This window comes from Podarcis liolepis (assembly GCF_965112155.1).
Source record: "Podarcis liolepis genome assembly, chromosome: 6".
Taxonomy (NCBI): Eukaryota; Metazoa; Chordata; class Lepidosauria; order Squamata; family Lacertidae; genus Podarcis; species Podarcis liolepis.
In genome coordinates, this window is record NC_139559.1 from 41,511,081 (window position 1) to 41,524,987 (window position 13,907).

Sequence of the window (13,907 nt, forward strand, 5' to 3'; positions counted from 1 at the left end):
ACACGAAGCCAAGCCAAAGCACAACTAAGTGCAGTACAGCCATCTTCCCAGAAAAACTCTTCACAAATTCAAGAGGTCAAGACACGAAGGCTTTAGCAACTAATCCACACCTAATGACCCACCTAAGTGGTACTCAGAATATCACTCAAGAAATCACTCAAGATATCCCTCAAGTAATTAAGGAACAAAAGAAGAAAAGAACACTAGCCTGGGAACTTCCCCTCTGCCCAGAACTTTTGAGGCAATACACCACACCCCTCTACAGTATTTATAGGAACTCAAACACTGAGATCCCGCTCTGTTCCAGTAACAAGAAGCCGAAAGCACCAGCCTGAAGATGACGAGTGAGACCTCGTCGAAACGTCGCCTAGACACCCCAACTTTTACACGGGAAGACACCCGAGGACACCAAAACCTGCATATATATATATATATATATATATATTTAAATTAATAACCCATCTTTCACCCCAAAGCTGTCCTTTCCCCCCTTTTTTATCTCAACAACAACCCTATGAGGTAGATCAGTAGAGATAGAAGTAGAGATTGTGGTTGGTCCAAAGTCACACAGCAAGCTTCATGACTGGGTGGAGATTTGAACCCTGTTCTCCCAACTTCTAGTCCAGCACTTTAACCACTATACCACACTGGGCCCAAATGTAGCTAACGTGAGTCCTAGATAAGTCCCATGGAACCCAATGTGACAGTTGCAACTAACTCAAGACCCACTGCTTCCAATGGAACTTAGTCAAGACAAGTGGGACCGGTTACAATATGTTTCATTGTGGAGTGCTCCTGTTCAAAGTGCCAGCCAGCCAGGTCCCCATCTTCTTCCAGGATACTCCATTACACCAACAACTGAGTTTTCCGCCTCTCTCCCCAACAGATAGCATTAGCATTCTGTGCCCCCTGAACACAATAAATTCTCATTGGGCTTTGGGACGGGGGCGTTACTCCCTTGTTTTCCCCCCTGAACCTACTGATACCTCCTTTTTGTACACAGGTGATGTCATTTGGGCACTCACTGTTGAAGTATTATTATTATTATTATTATTATTATTATTATTATTATTATTATTGGAATCATCCAACATTTGCTTTGCAAACGGCAGATGGCTGGCATAAAATGACTGTTGCTCAAATCCAGGACAGACAGACAGAAGCTGAAGTGAAGTTATGCTGCAGAAGAGGGAACAGAGTCATCTGTGTTACAAATGCAGTCTGAGAATATTATCTTATTCAGCAAACTCATTCCGCCAGGGAAAGGGCTCTAGCCAGCACAACAGGGCTCCCCCCTTCTCCTCCTGCTGCACGCCCCCTACACCTCACCCAAATCTCCTCTGGAGGGTAGAGAGGCACTGCACCATAGCTGCAAGCTGCAGAACCATGAAAGCACACATACACAAAACAACTGTCCACGTAATTCAATGTGAAGAAGGATGTGTAGCACCACCAGCTAGGAATGGCAAGCCTATCCCAGTTTGTATGTTCTCTTGTCGGTTATTGCTTCTCATGGTTAACTCCTCCATTTGGCTTGAAGTCTACACGCTAGTGCCTGCTTTGGACCAGTGTGATACACTTAATATGGTAAAGGGACCCCTGACCATTAGGTTCAGTCGTGACCGACTCTGGGGTTGTGGCGCTCATCTCGCTTTATTGGCCGAGGGAGCCGGCGTACAGCTTCTGGTTCATGTGGCCAGTATGACTAAGCCACTTCTGGTGAACCAGAGCAGCGCATGGAAACATTGTTTACCTTCCCGCCAGAGCGGTACCTATTTATCTACTTGCACTTTGATGTGCTTTCGAACTGCTAGATTGGAAGGAGCAGGGACCGAGCAACAGGAGCTCACCCCGTCGCAGGAATTCGAACTGCCGACCTTCTGATCGGCAAGTCCTAGGCTCTGTGGTTTAACCCACAGCACCACCTGCGTCTCTTACACATCACCAAAAAAAGAAAAAATGAATAATCAAAAAAGAGGACATAGATCTGAATAAAATTTCCATATGCTAATTTATATGCCTAGATGCAACAAACACTACAATCTAAACAGTAATGCAATACATTTCACCATAGTGGGGTAGACTGTGAGCAAATGACCTGTGTGCTTGCTCAGTCGGCCCTCCATGTGCTCACTGTAGATGGGGAACTTCAGGGCCCCTGCTCGCTCTCCCTGCAGTGATTCTCTTTCTTTAAGCCAGACTTCAGGCCAACTGAACAGTTTATAACCAGTATGAGGTTGGCCACAGTTCTTGAAGCAAAATCAAATGTGACCTGAAATGGTGCGTGTGTCTGCGCTCGCATGCATGCCTTCCTTTATCCTCCTTAAATGTCACCTCAAACAGAAATGAAAGAAACTGCACACATCTGCCATCTGAAGTCCTGAGGAATTGTGACCTTTATATCTAATTAATTTACTTGTTTAACTCACACAAATCCACTTGGAAAAACTGGTTCTTCAAGATCCATGTGCTATTCCCCCTGAAAGGTTATTAAACATCACTGAACATTTACATGTCTCGAAATCCCACATACAGGTTTAGCAAAGTATTGTTTAAGGATTATTTATGAAATGTAATTTTTGCCCATGTGATCTCACGTAAGTGACCCCAAGGCAGGGTGTAGTAAAATATTAAACCATAACATGAATATAAAAGACCATCAAACTAGCATCTGGTACAACACAGTATCATAATCGTGATTATGGCACAATTCTGTGTGAGCACCACAACAAGTGCAGGAGGCAAGAAGAAAGAGTTGCCAGCAAGCATGAAGTGTTGCAAAGGGTCCACTTACAAACACTGTGTTATCATAAGGGCGGCATAATGATAAAGTTAACATTTAGCATAAGTTATAGAGCACAACACTCCATGCACCAAATGTTTGAGCATGCAAGAAAAGGACTGAAACACACAGTAGCAAACCAGACAGTGGCTGATAAATGATTTTACAGGGCGGTCACTAATCATGTCATTCCAGAGCCCAAGCTGGTACTGTTCATGCTTGCCTGACAGCAAATATATTCAGGTAACCCGTAGGGGACTTGGCTCACCTTGACAATGACCTTCTAAGACTGAAAGGCAATAGCTTATTCTCCCGCAGGACACACATTTCAAGCATACTATGCAAGAGCTCTGACACTGGACATACTAATCTTCACGGGTAAAAAAGGGCAAATGTCACATCCACCCACTCCAGCTATCCCACAAGGCGAGACGTTAATGTCTCCTGACAGAAGTAGGCTTCTAATCTTCAGAGACGTCGAACCCTGAAACAGTCTCTCCAGAATGGTGCCAAAGACAAAGACAGTAAATAGTTTTAAAACTGAGCTGAACACAGTTAACTATAGGTATTCAATACTGCATTTTAATTTAGAGCTATCCAAGTACCATTCTGAGGGTGATTTTCCTTTGCTATCCCTTCAGGTTTTGAAGTGCACAGTGGAGCAGGGAAAGGAGATCACCTATTTTCACAAAGCAAGGTTAGGAAATTCGCACATTTGTGACAAATTCACAATATATTTGCAAGTTGATGGACTGCTGATAATTAACATAACCTGCACATTATTTTAACCAACATGGCAGATGCCAAATTGCAGATGGTGAAAAGACCGCATTTCTGCAACATTCTATTTCAAAATCAAACCACTCAAATGTGAAAAAGGTTAAGTCAGCTTCTGCAAAATCTTTGTGGAAACTGAAAATGTATAATGATACATTGAGTTCCCTTTTAGTCCACTGCAAGCCCTTCAGCATTTTAGTTTTTACCAATGTTTATTGCTGCAACAAGAAGACTAGAAACTTGCTACTTTTGTTTCCAAGTGGAAGTTGGGCTTCTTGTGGGGTGCAAAACAAAATACTTATATATGTAAGTATGTTAAAAAGCTTTGGCTCCAGGTCAAGGAGCAGCAGCACATTTGTGGATCCTTGTTCTTTGGCTCCTAGTTCCTGATTCTAGTCTTTCTACTATGCAGTGTTGAACCTTGCTTGAACTTCCTGTGATGTTGACATTGGACTCTTGCATGATTCTGTCATGTTTGAACCTAGACTAATTCTTTGTGTTTGAGCTTAATGTGTTTGAAACATACTGCATCTGCAACCCTGCCCTCATTGGTGAGTCCTTTGGGGAAGGTTCGTATCTCCTGCAATTGGCACCCTAGCACCTAGTATTTCCTGCAGCATGACATCCTGCTTCACCTCATCCCAACAAAAATCCCAACCCCGCTCGCCAATGCTTCTATTAGGCCCAGAAAAAAAGCTTCCATTGGTACCAATGGGACTTGCTAATGGTGCATTTAGCATCCTGTCTAACGTGGCTCTCAGTTCCCACCTCAACAGTGTCAGGAAACAGGATGAACAGCTATACTGCTACTAAGCTGGAGTGTTGTCTGAGCCCATGATTTAACTGCAGGGGAGATTTTCCCAGCACAAAGTTTAAGCGCTCAGCTTGCAAAGAATTATGACAGCACCTTACAATGCAAAACATTCACAGTTATGTAAAAGAACAGGACCTATAAACAGTCACGCTTAAAGAAAGCAACGCTGTTCTCACTCTGGGCTTGGAAGGAGCCTGACTTGCACTTCACCAAGGACTAAATTATATTCTGTTACACTCAGCAAAATGTGCAAGAGAAGAATACACACAAATCTGCTAGCTTAAAACATTCAGGTCTTCATTTATTACAAAGACAGAGTGCCTGTAAACACAAGGAAAAGAAAAATGAGACCCAAGGCTGTCATTTACTAAGTTTTCACTCAGAAGACTGCACTAAATCTTTATAAAGAAAAAAGACAGTGATGGTTGGTGTGCTAGAGTTTGGGCAGTGACTGCATAAGGCAGAGGTAGGGAATCAGTCTCCCTCCAGATGTTTCTGGAATACAACTCTATTTATGACCATTGGAAGTGAGGAGAGCATTGGGTCCCAACCTGTGCCACCCCGCCAGCTGCTACTGCAGATGGTCCCATGTACAACCTCTGGCATTTCCTATTCAAGCAGATCAGATAGCAGGTGGCAAGAAAGGCTCTGGTGTGAGATGCTGGGGGAATGATGCTGGTGGCCAGAGGAGACAGTGCTGGGCTGGATAGATGGATAGTCTGGCCTGGTATAAGACAGCTTCCTATGAAAATTAAGATGGTCACTGCCACTGGGCAGCAGCCAAGAGGAAGGAGGACCATAACAGAAGGAAACACAAGGTTACAGAGACACAGGAGCTGCTATGTCGGCATAATGTGGTAGGGAGCCTGCAGCCCACAACCAAACATCATGCAACCCATAGCATCATCCAGCTCTTCAGAGTAATGGAAGGGGGTGAGGAAGCAGAGGGAGATGGGGTGACACAGAGGAAGATCAAGGGATAACAGAGAGTGATGCAATATTGTGCACTTCTACTACTTTTGGCTGCCACTCCACTCTCCATCAGATGTGTGCCCACCTGCAGTTCCAACTCCTGGTTGCCTTTTCCAATGAGTTAATGGACCTTCATAGGAAAACGGTCCTCCATCTTTTCTTTAAACTATCCCCGCCCCTAGCAAAATTAGCAGGCATGTAAAAATGGGAATATTTGTTTGCTTTCTAGAAGCACCTTGACTCAAGCTGGCAACAAAGGTTCACTTTGTGGAATCACTCAGTGCTTCATGCCCAGCTCTTCACTCTAAGGATTCTGCAAGGTGCATATTTTTAGTTGCAGAAATCCCAAATGAACTTGTGGCCTGCTATTAGCAATGTGTTTTTAATCTCTGGAAGATGCTACTGGGAAAAATTGGGATATGTCACTACATCTGGGAGGTTGCCAAAAAATCGTATTGATAGCAGATCAGTAAAAGCTTGGCCAGCAGTTAGAAACCAATTCTCCATAGGACTTTCAATTCTCCCTTTAGTAAAGTGAAGGGGTGTGCATTTATTTATGATACTGAATTTATTATGAACGCAGGCATCCTGTTGCTGAGCTTATAACTGCTGCCCATCCAATCTTAGGCAGAATTAGGTCATCCATCTGCTGTTGTGTCTTGCCAGGACTTTTTCCTAGTCCACTTCTGCTCTAAAAGGCTTGCTCATCACCAGATGATTTGAACTTTTATTTGGATAAAGGTATGTATGCAACCCTGCACTCTTTCCTCCCCAATCACAGGAGAACAGATTCTTTCCTGCTAAGGATCCAGCAGAACATTAAAGTCTGAATGTTCTGCAACAAAGAGGGTGTGTATTTTTACAACAGCACCTTTGTTATTAAATTAACAGATCAAACCCAGCTTGAACCAAGGAGGTGAATGTGGGGCTATTGATACAATGCTGAAATAGAGAGGTCTATGAATGAAGGTCCAGGTTCAGTTCCCAATATGTCAGTTAAAAGGGCACCCTGGGCAGATTTTAACAAAAGGAGTTGTATGAATGAGTCTTCGTGGGATTCCACTTTTGGAGAAAATGGATGCATGAATAGTCCCATGCTTCTGCTTTCCAGTGCAAAGTTTAATATGCTGAAAGCAGACCTATGTACCTCTTGAATGCTGACATGTGGATTTTAAGTGCTTTGCTGGTCATGAGGTTTGGGCAAGTGCCTCATCCTGCCACCCCCTGGAGCTGGCTGCATGGAGGGAGACTTGTCAGTCCTGTCCACTTCTGCAGCACACGCATCTCAAAATGCAAGCTACAACTTGCGGCAGAAAGTAGGAATGCAGACTTACTTGTTCACTGTCATCACTGTGAGTTGTAAAACAGGGATGGGGAACCTATGGCCCTCCAAATGTTGCTGGAATACAATCACCATCATCATTGACCTTTGGCTATTCTGGCTGATTGGAGCTGAACAACATCTGGAGAGGCATAGTTTCTCCATCCCTGTTACAAAGTCTTAAACAGCTGTATGTCAGACTTCTTTCCATTCTTTCCCACTGTTACCTATTCTGATCCAAGTGGTTCCCAAACTCCCCCCCCCAGACCACTTGAAAGTTGCTGAATAACCACTTAATGATTTTTCTGCCTGTGATAGCATTTATAATCCACCATGCTAAATGCTGCATGGTTTTTAAGTGTATTGCTTCTTTCATTTCTTATATTGTAGAACGGTTTGAATTAATTAAAAACCAATATGGATATTCAGTGGAATGGATGTGCTCTCTCCCATCTTCAACCACAAATCTACAGACATGGACCACCTGAGTGAAGCTCTTGGACCACTGGTGATCTATGGGCTGCGGTTTGAGAACCCCTGAAATAGATGATAAATAACATGGGCAACAAGATGGAACCCTGTGGGACACAGGGGGACAGAGCAGAAGTCCCACAATGCATCCTCTGGTTGAAGTCTTGGAAGTAGGAGTCAAACCACCGAAACTTGCCCACCCCACTGCCCAATGTCCCAATCAACTGAGCCCCTCCAGATGGATACCGTAGTGAATGGTATTAAAAATCACCAAGCTGGTCTAGGAGAATCAACAGGGTAGCATTCCTCCTGCCTCTCAATAAAGTTAATCAATAAGGTCATCCAAGGCTCTTTCAGTATCAAATTCAAGCCTCAAACCAGATTGAAATGAGTCCAGATGATTGGCTTCATACAGATATACATTCAGCTGGTCATTCACCATCCTCTCTATTACCCTGCCTAAGAAAGGAACATTCACAACTGGGCAGTAGTTTTTCAATATCTCAAGTTCGGAAACTTCAAATTTATATACAAATTTGATGATGATGATGATGATGATGATGATGATGATGATATCTGCCCAGGAGAGTAATTCTGAGAAAAATCATACAAAGGTCCAGTGATAAATCTTTAGGATACACATATCACACATGTAAAAAGGGACTACATCTAATCCAAGCACTGTAACTCCTGCCTTGGTAACATTCCTACCTACTAACTGGTTTATCAACCAATTACTAAGATTGATGCTGCGCTGGGATAGTATACCAACTATTCGCTCAAGGTGTTAGATTATTGGAAGAAGTTCTGTGCTTAATACTTAGTGAAGTATCGATTATAAGAGTTGTATTAACATAAGAGAGAATAAAGCATTAAAAAGGCATTTTGCATTTGTCTGCTCTTGAAGGTATAGAAAGGAGACTACTGGTGATAACTGGCTGCTTTATAACGTCTATTTTTGGTTTGGTTCAAGGATTCATTTCAACTATATACAAAATCTTGCTTGAAGCTTCTTCAGGAGGTTTTAGAGCAGCACTACTGGTTCCACTGCCAAGCCTACGGTGCACTGCACGGGGTTGCAACTCTGACGCAGTGAACTGAGCAAAACAGAAGGTGAGGGGTGGGGGGAGCGCTGAATTTTGGCCTCACACAGGGCGCCGCTGAAAAGTGAAATACCAAAGTATGCCCCTGGCTTCATTTAAGTGCAATCTGGCTTAATAAACTTGGTGAGAGCAGAATTAGGATATGGTAACCAATGATGAAACTTGGAGGAAAAACTAATCCAAACCTATCGGTACCTTCAAGTCCTTATCTGTGCAAATTAGGAAGCTGTATTTGAAGTTGGTCCATGGCTGGTACTTAATTTATTTATTTCATAAAATTGACTGCAAACCAAAACCTCAACAAAGTATACAAAAAGATAAAACAAAACAAAAAAACTTTGAACAATACTTTAAAACATGCAAATAGTTAAAATCATAAAACAGATTAAAATTTACAACTTTGTGAGCATCTGGGTAGGGTTGTCTAAACAATAATGTTTTCAGCAGGCGCTGAAGAAAATACAGTGAAGGTACTTGCTTGATATCAAAAGACAGAGTTCCAAAATGTCAAGACAGTTCTCTTTTGTGTGTGAGATTTGTCCCCTCTTTGTTAGAAGGGGTGTGGAATTATAGGCTCCTATCAACACCTGTGGTGAAACTGCCCCAAATTTGGGGGTTGACAGGTTTTGCTGAAATTGTTCTCATTACTGCTCAGCTGATCCCATTATCTCCATAGCTACCTTTCTAAAATGTTTTTAAATATTACAAATCAGGAACTCATCACACAATTCTTGGTAGGTCCTCTGCTACCAGTATTACATTTTGGAAAACTTTTAATTTCTGCAATCTTTCTTTTTTGTATAGTAAAGTATGACACTTAACCCTATGGGGGGGGGGTGAGGAGTAACACGAATTTAAGGTAGCCAGAGGACAAAGCACACATGATGCATTTTTCACAATACAGTATGGTTCTTTCTCTTATACAAACAAAACAGAATATAACCAACCTGTTCTTCCAGTGTATTCGAGTATTTGGGTTACGACATATAACCCCAGTCTCAGCCAGGGAGATAATTATTTTATTATTATTATTATTATTATTATTATTATTATTATTATTATATTTACATATGTCTTTGCTTTTCTTACTCTGCTCTGTATTGTAAAATATATTGCTTGTTTATTGCTTTATGTTTGCTTGAAATAAAAATGCAATAAAAATGCAAACAGCATCCCTTTTTAGTTTCATCAGGCATTCAAACCATGAAATTATGAAAAATTGCAAAATCAAATATAATCAATATTCAGTCATTAATAGATTGGCTACCCTGATGTTAAAAATCGGGCCTGGGTTGTGAACGGCTGCGCTTTTGGTAATGCAGCTCTACTTTTTAGCTTGTGTAAACTAACAGTTCTTCTGAAGACAATGAGTTACAGCCATCTGTGTTTCCTGCTTCACTACATTACTGTTTCATACTATAAAATGGAGAACCCAGATGCTTCTTCATTTTTGCAACGCATGGCAAAAAAAAGAAAGGAAAAGGAAAACACCACACATACTAAGTGCAATTATTGCTAAGTGCTAATTGTTATTACTGACCATTATGTTATCAATGGGGGAGAACATTTTTTCATGCATTAGCATATAATGGGTTTCTGAAAAAACACACACCCATTTTGGTCTCTTATCTTGTTCTTTTCAAGAAAAAGGGATAATAAATAATTAGCATTCCATTTCCCTTCTGGTCATAGTTTGTTCCGTGTTCCAGTTAAATACTGGAATTGGAAGGAAATTGTTCCTTTTGTTTTTCTTTGATGCCACTGCTATTCCTAGTACATTATGTCTAGCACACCACTATTTGAAATTTCCTGATACTCCCTAAAATGCCATTTGTGCCTCTCCCATTCCAAGAAGCAATAAAAGGTCTGCAGTGGAACTTACTAAATAGCTCCTCTACAGCAGCACACTCTAATCTATATATTCCATCACCTGTGGATGTTCTTGCTCTCTGGTCTTAGTACAGCCAAAGAAAAAGCATCCCAGGGGAGTGAGCAGGGGCCATTTTCTGACTGTAAATGTGTTTAATCCTATCAGAGGAGATGAACATTCCTTGCTGATCTCCTTAGTGGCTGCTGCAATGGGTTACTACTGTGTATTCAACAGGTTATGTTCAGGGCACTAAGTCCTGCTTCAGCGTGCTCAACAAAGACCCACTGTAGCCAAATTGCTTCAGCTGCTGCAGCCTCAATAGTAAGAGAGGCCTCTACTGATCAGGCGAACACAAGGCGAATTACACTGACGCAAACTATGGTAAGTGTGGTTGTATATTAAGCATGGCTGACATTATACAGGTCAATCTATTTGCCCCTCCTGTCCACAGCTCTGGCTGGCAGTGGCTCTCTAGGGTCTCAGGGAGAGAGGCCTTTCCCATTACCTGCTGCTTGATCCTTTTAACTGCAGGTGCAAGGAACTGAACCAGGGGCTTTCTGCACTCAAAGCAGGTGTTCTGCCCTTGCATCCAATTTGGAAGCTGCAGCTAGTGCAAAATGTAGCTGCTAGAAGGCTCAAGGGGGAATTCACCTCTGCACGTGTTACAACAGCGATGCAAGGTCTGCACTGGCTGGCTATTAGCTATCAGGTTCATGATTTTGCTGTTGACATTTTAAAGCCCTAAATGATTTGGGATCAGTGGGCTTAGCGAACTGTTTTCCCTGGTACAGACCAAGTCAAAATTTAAGCGTCTCCAAGGAAACCCTGCTGGTTGTTCTACAACCAGCAAATTGTCACCTGGTGACAACATGGAAGAGGGCTTTTTCAGTGGTCGCACTCACACTTTCTCCAGAGGCAGCAGTAACTAGTTTTAAATGTTTTTTAAATACAAATATGTTTACCCAAACTTTCCTGGACTTTGTTACCTAATTTTGCAACTTTCTACTTTTTAGGCACAGTTTAGTTTTACCTATGAGATATAGTTTTAGTCAGCTACTTAAAGGTTCTATTCAATTGTTGTATATTTATATGCATTTCTGTTGATTTTTGAAAGTTATATTTTAAGTGAACAACTTGAAGACTACTTTTTCTATTAAACATTTGATCACTAAATAAATAAGCAATTCTTCCTATTGCCTTCCAAACTGCCTCTGCAGAATTATTTCTATTAGAACAGCAGCAAGGATCTCCTGTTGAGGTCAAAAAGCTAGCCGGGAAGGGCTGGGCGATGGGCTTCGTGGGGTGGTGAATGCTTCCCTCCATGAGGGAGCCTTCCCAGACCCGCTGAAAGAGGCGGTTATTAAACCGCTTCTTAAAAAACCATCTTTAGATGCGGCCACGATGGCCAACTATCGCCCAGTTTCAAATCTTCCATTCTTGGGCAAGGTGATTGAGCAAGCGGTTGCCGAACAACTCCAGGCACGCCTGGAAGAAGCGGACCATTTGGATCCCTTCCAATCGGGATTCAGGCCTCATCATGGGACTGAAACTGCCTTGGTCGCACTGGTTGATGATCTCCAGCGGGCTAGGGACAAAGGTGAGAGCTGTTTCCTAGTTCTGCTGGATCTCTCAGCGGCGTTTGATACCATCGACCATAACATCCTTCTGAACCGTCTTGAGGGGCTGGGAGCTGGGGGCACTGTCATACAGTGGTTCCGCTCCTTCCTCCTTGGCCGTGTTCAGAAAGTGGTGATGGGGGATGAGTGTTCAGACCCCTGGGCTCTCACCTGTGGGGTGCCTCAGGGTTCTGTCCTCTCCCCCATGCTTTTCAACATCTACATGCAGCCGCTGGGAGAGATCATCAGGGGATTTGGGCTGGGTGTTCATCAGTATGCAGATGATACCCAGCTCTACCTTTCTTTCAAATCAGAACCAGTGAAGGCGGTGACAGTCCTGTGTGAGTGTCTGGAGGTGGTTGGAGGATGAATGGCAGCAAACAGATTGAGATTGAATCCTGACAAGACAGAAGTACTGTTTCTGGGGGACAGGAGGCGGGCAGGTGTGGGGGATTCCCTGGTCCTGAATGGGGTAACCGTGCCCCTGAAGGACCAGGTGCGCAGCCTGGGAGTCATTTTGGACTCACAGCTGTCCATGGAGGCACAGGTTAAATCCGTGTCCAGGGCAGCTGTGTACCAGCTCCATCTGGTACATAGGCTGAGACCCTATCTGCCCGTGGACTGCCTCGCCAGAGTGCTGCATGCTCTGGTTATCTCCCGCTTGGACTACTGCAATGCGCTCTACGTGGGGCTACCTTTGAAGGTGACCCGGAAACTACAACTAATCCAGAATGCAGCAGCTAGACTGGTGACTGGGAACGGCCGCCGAGACCATATAACACTGGTCTTGAAAGACCTACATTGGCTCCCAGTACGTTTCCAAGCACAATTCAAAGTGTTGGTGCTGACCTTTAAAGCCCTAAACGGCCTCGGTCCAGTATACCTGAAGGAGCGTCTCCACCTCCATCGTTCTACCCGGACACTGAGGTCCAGCACCGAGGGCCTTCTGGCAGTTCCCTCACTGCGAGAAGCCAAGTTACAGGGAACCAGGCAGAGGGACTTCTCGGTAGTGGCGCACTCCCTGTGGAACGCCCTCCCACCAGATGTCAAAGAGAACAACAACTACCAGACTTTTAGAAGACATCTGAAGGCAGCCCTGTTTAGGGAAGCTTTTAATGTTTGATGTATCATAGTATTTTTATATTCTTTTGGAAGCCGCCCAGAGTGGCTGGGGAAACCCAGCCAGATGGGCGGGGTATAAATAATAAATTATTATTATTATTATTATTATTATTATTATTATTATTAGCGAAAAGGAGCTTGCTGCCTTGCAATTTTAGAAAAAAAGTCCACAGATATCACAAGCATATCTAAGATCAGCCTTCACCAATGCCTTCCAGATGTTTTGGACTACAACTCTCATAAACACCAGTCAACATAGGTAGTCCAAAATATTTGCAGGTTACCTGGCTGGTGAAGGTTGCCTAACATTGTGACATAATAGTGACCAAATCAAAAAGCAACAGGAACAATTTCCTTCAACTATATAAATGCATTTTTCCTGCTTGCTCATCTGGAAGGGAGTCTCGCTTTCCAAAGGTGACTAAATCACTATGTAGAAGTCTACAAAAACATAGTATTAGAACTTCCACTTGAGTGTAACCTTTTGCACTCTTTGTCTATACACTTAAAACTGCTTTACCAAACAGGTTAATAAATATCACTCTATTTTTACAGAAGCAAAGTGACTCAACAGCACACACACGAGGAGGCAGCTGTGAATGCTGGGAAATTCCTGAACCGCAAGCCAATAAACCATTCATACAGATTATACTCACCACACAACCCTTAACGCATAGTACTGCTCAGAAGAGCTGTTTTGCATAATGTGTCTGTGTCATAGCTGTGTATAAAAGTTCTATTTTATCACTGATAAAGATTTCTTCAGACGCATTTTTCAACCACATAAAGACTTACATGGCTACATTGTAAGGGAAAAGAAAGCTTTGAATTGTATCGTGCAATGGATATATATAAGCGTAGGTTCACCCCAATGGCCCATTAAGATCCCGAATCCTACCTGTGACCACGTACAATAGTAAAGGTTTGGGAGAAACCAAAGATCAAGATACAACCATTATAACAGAATGAACAATTTCCTGACATTCACACTTGGCTTCTAGCAAGCCTGAGACGAAGCTGCATGCCTGAACCATTTTGGCAAAGAAATAAACATGTGAA

General features: G+C 42.8%; 1 protein-coding gene across 2 annotated transcripts in view; it reads right to left on the reverse strand.

Moving 5' to 3' along the window:
• TMCC2 (transmembrane and coiled-coil domain family 2) overlaps positions 1 to 13,907 on the reverse strand; it is a 101,762-nt gene that overhangs the window by 86,349 nt on the left and 1,506 nt on the right. The window lies entirely within an intron of this gene.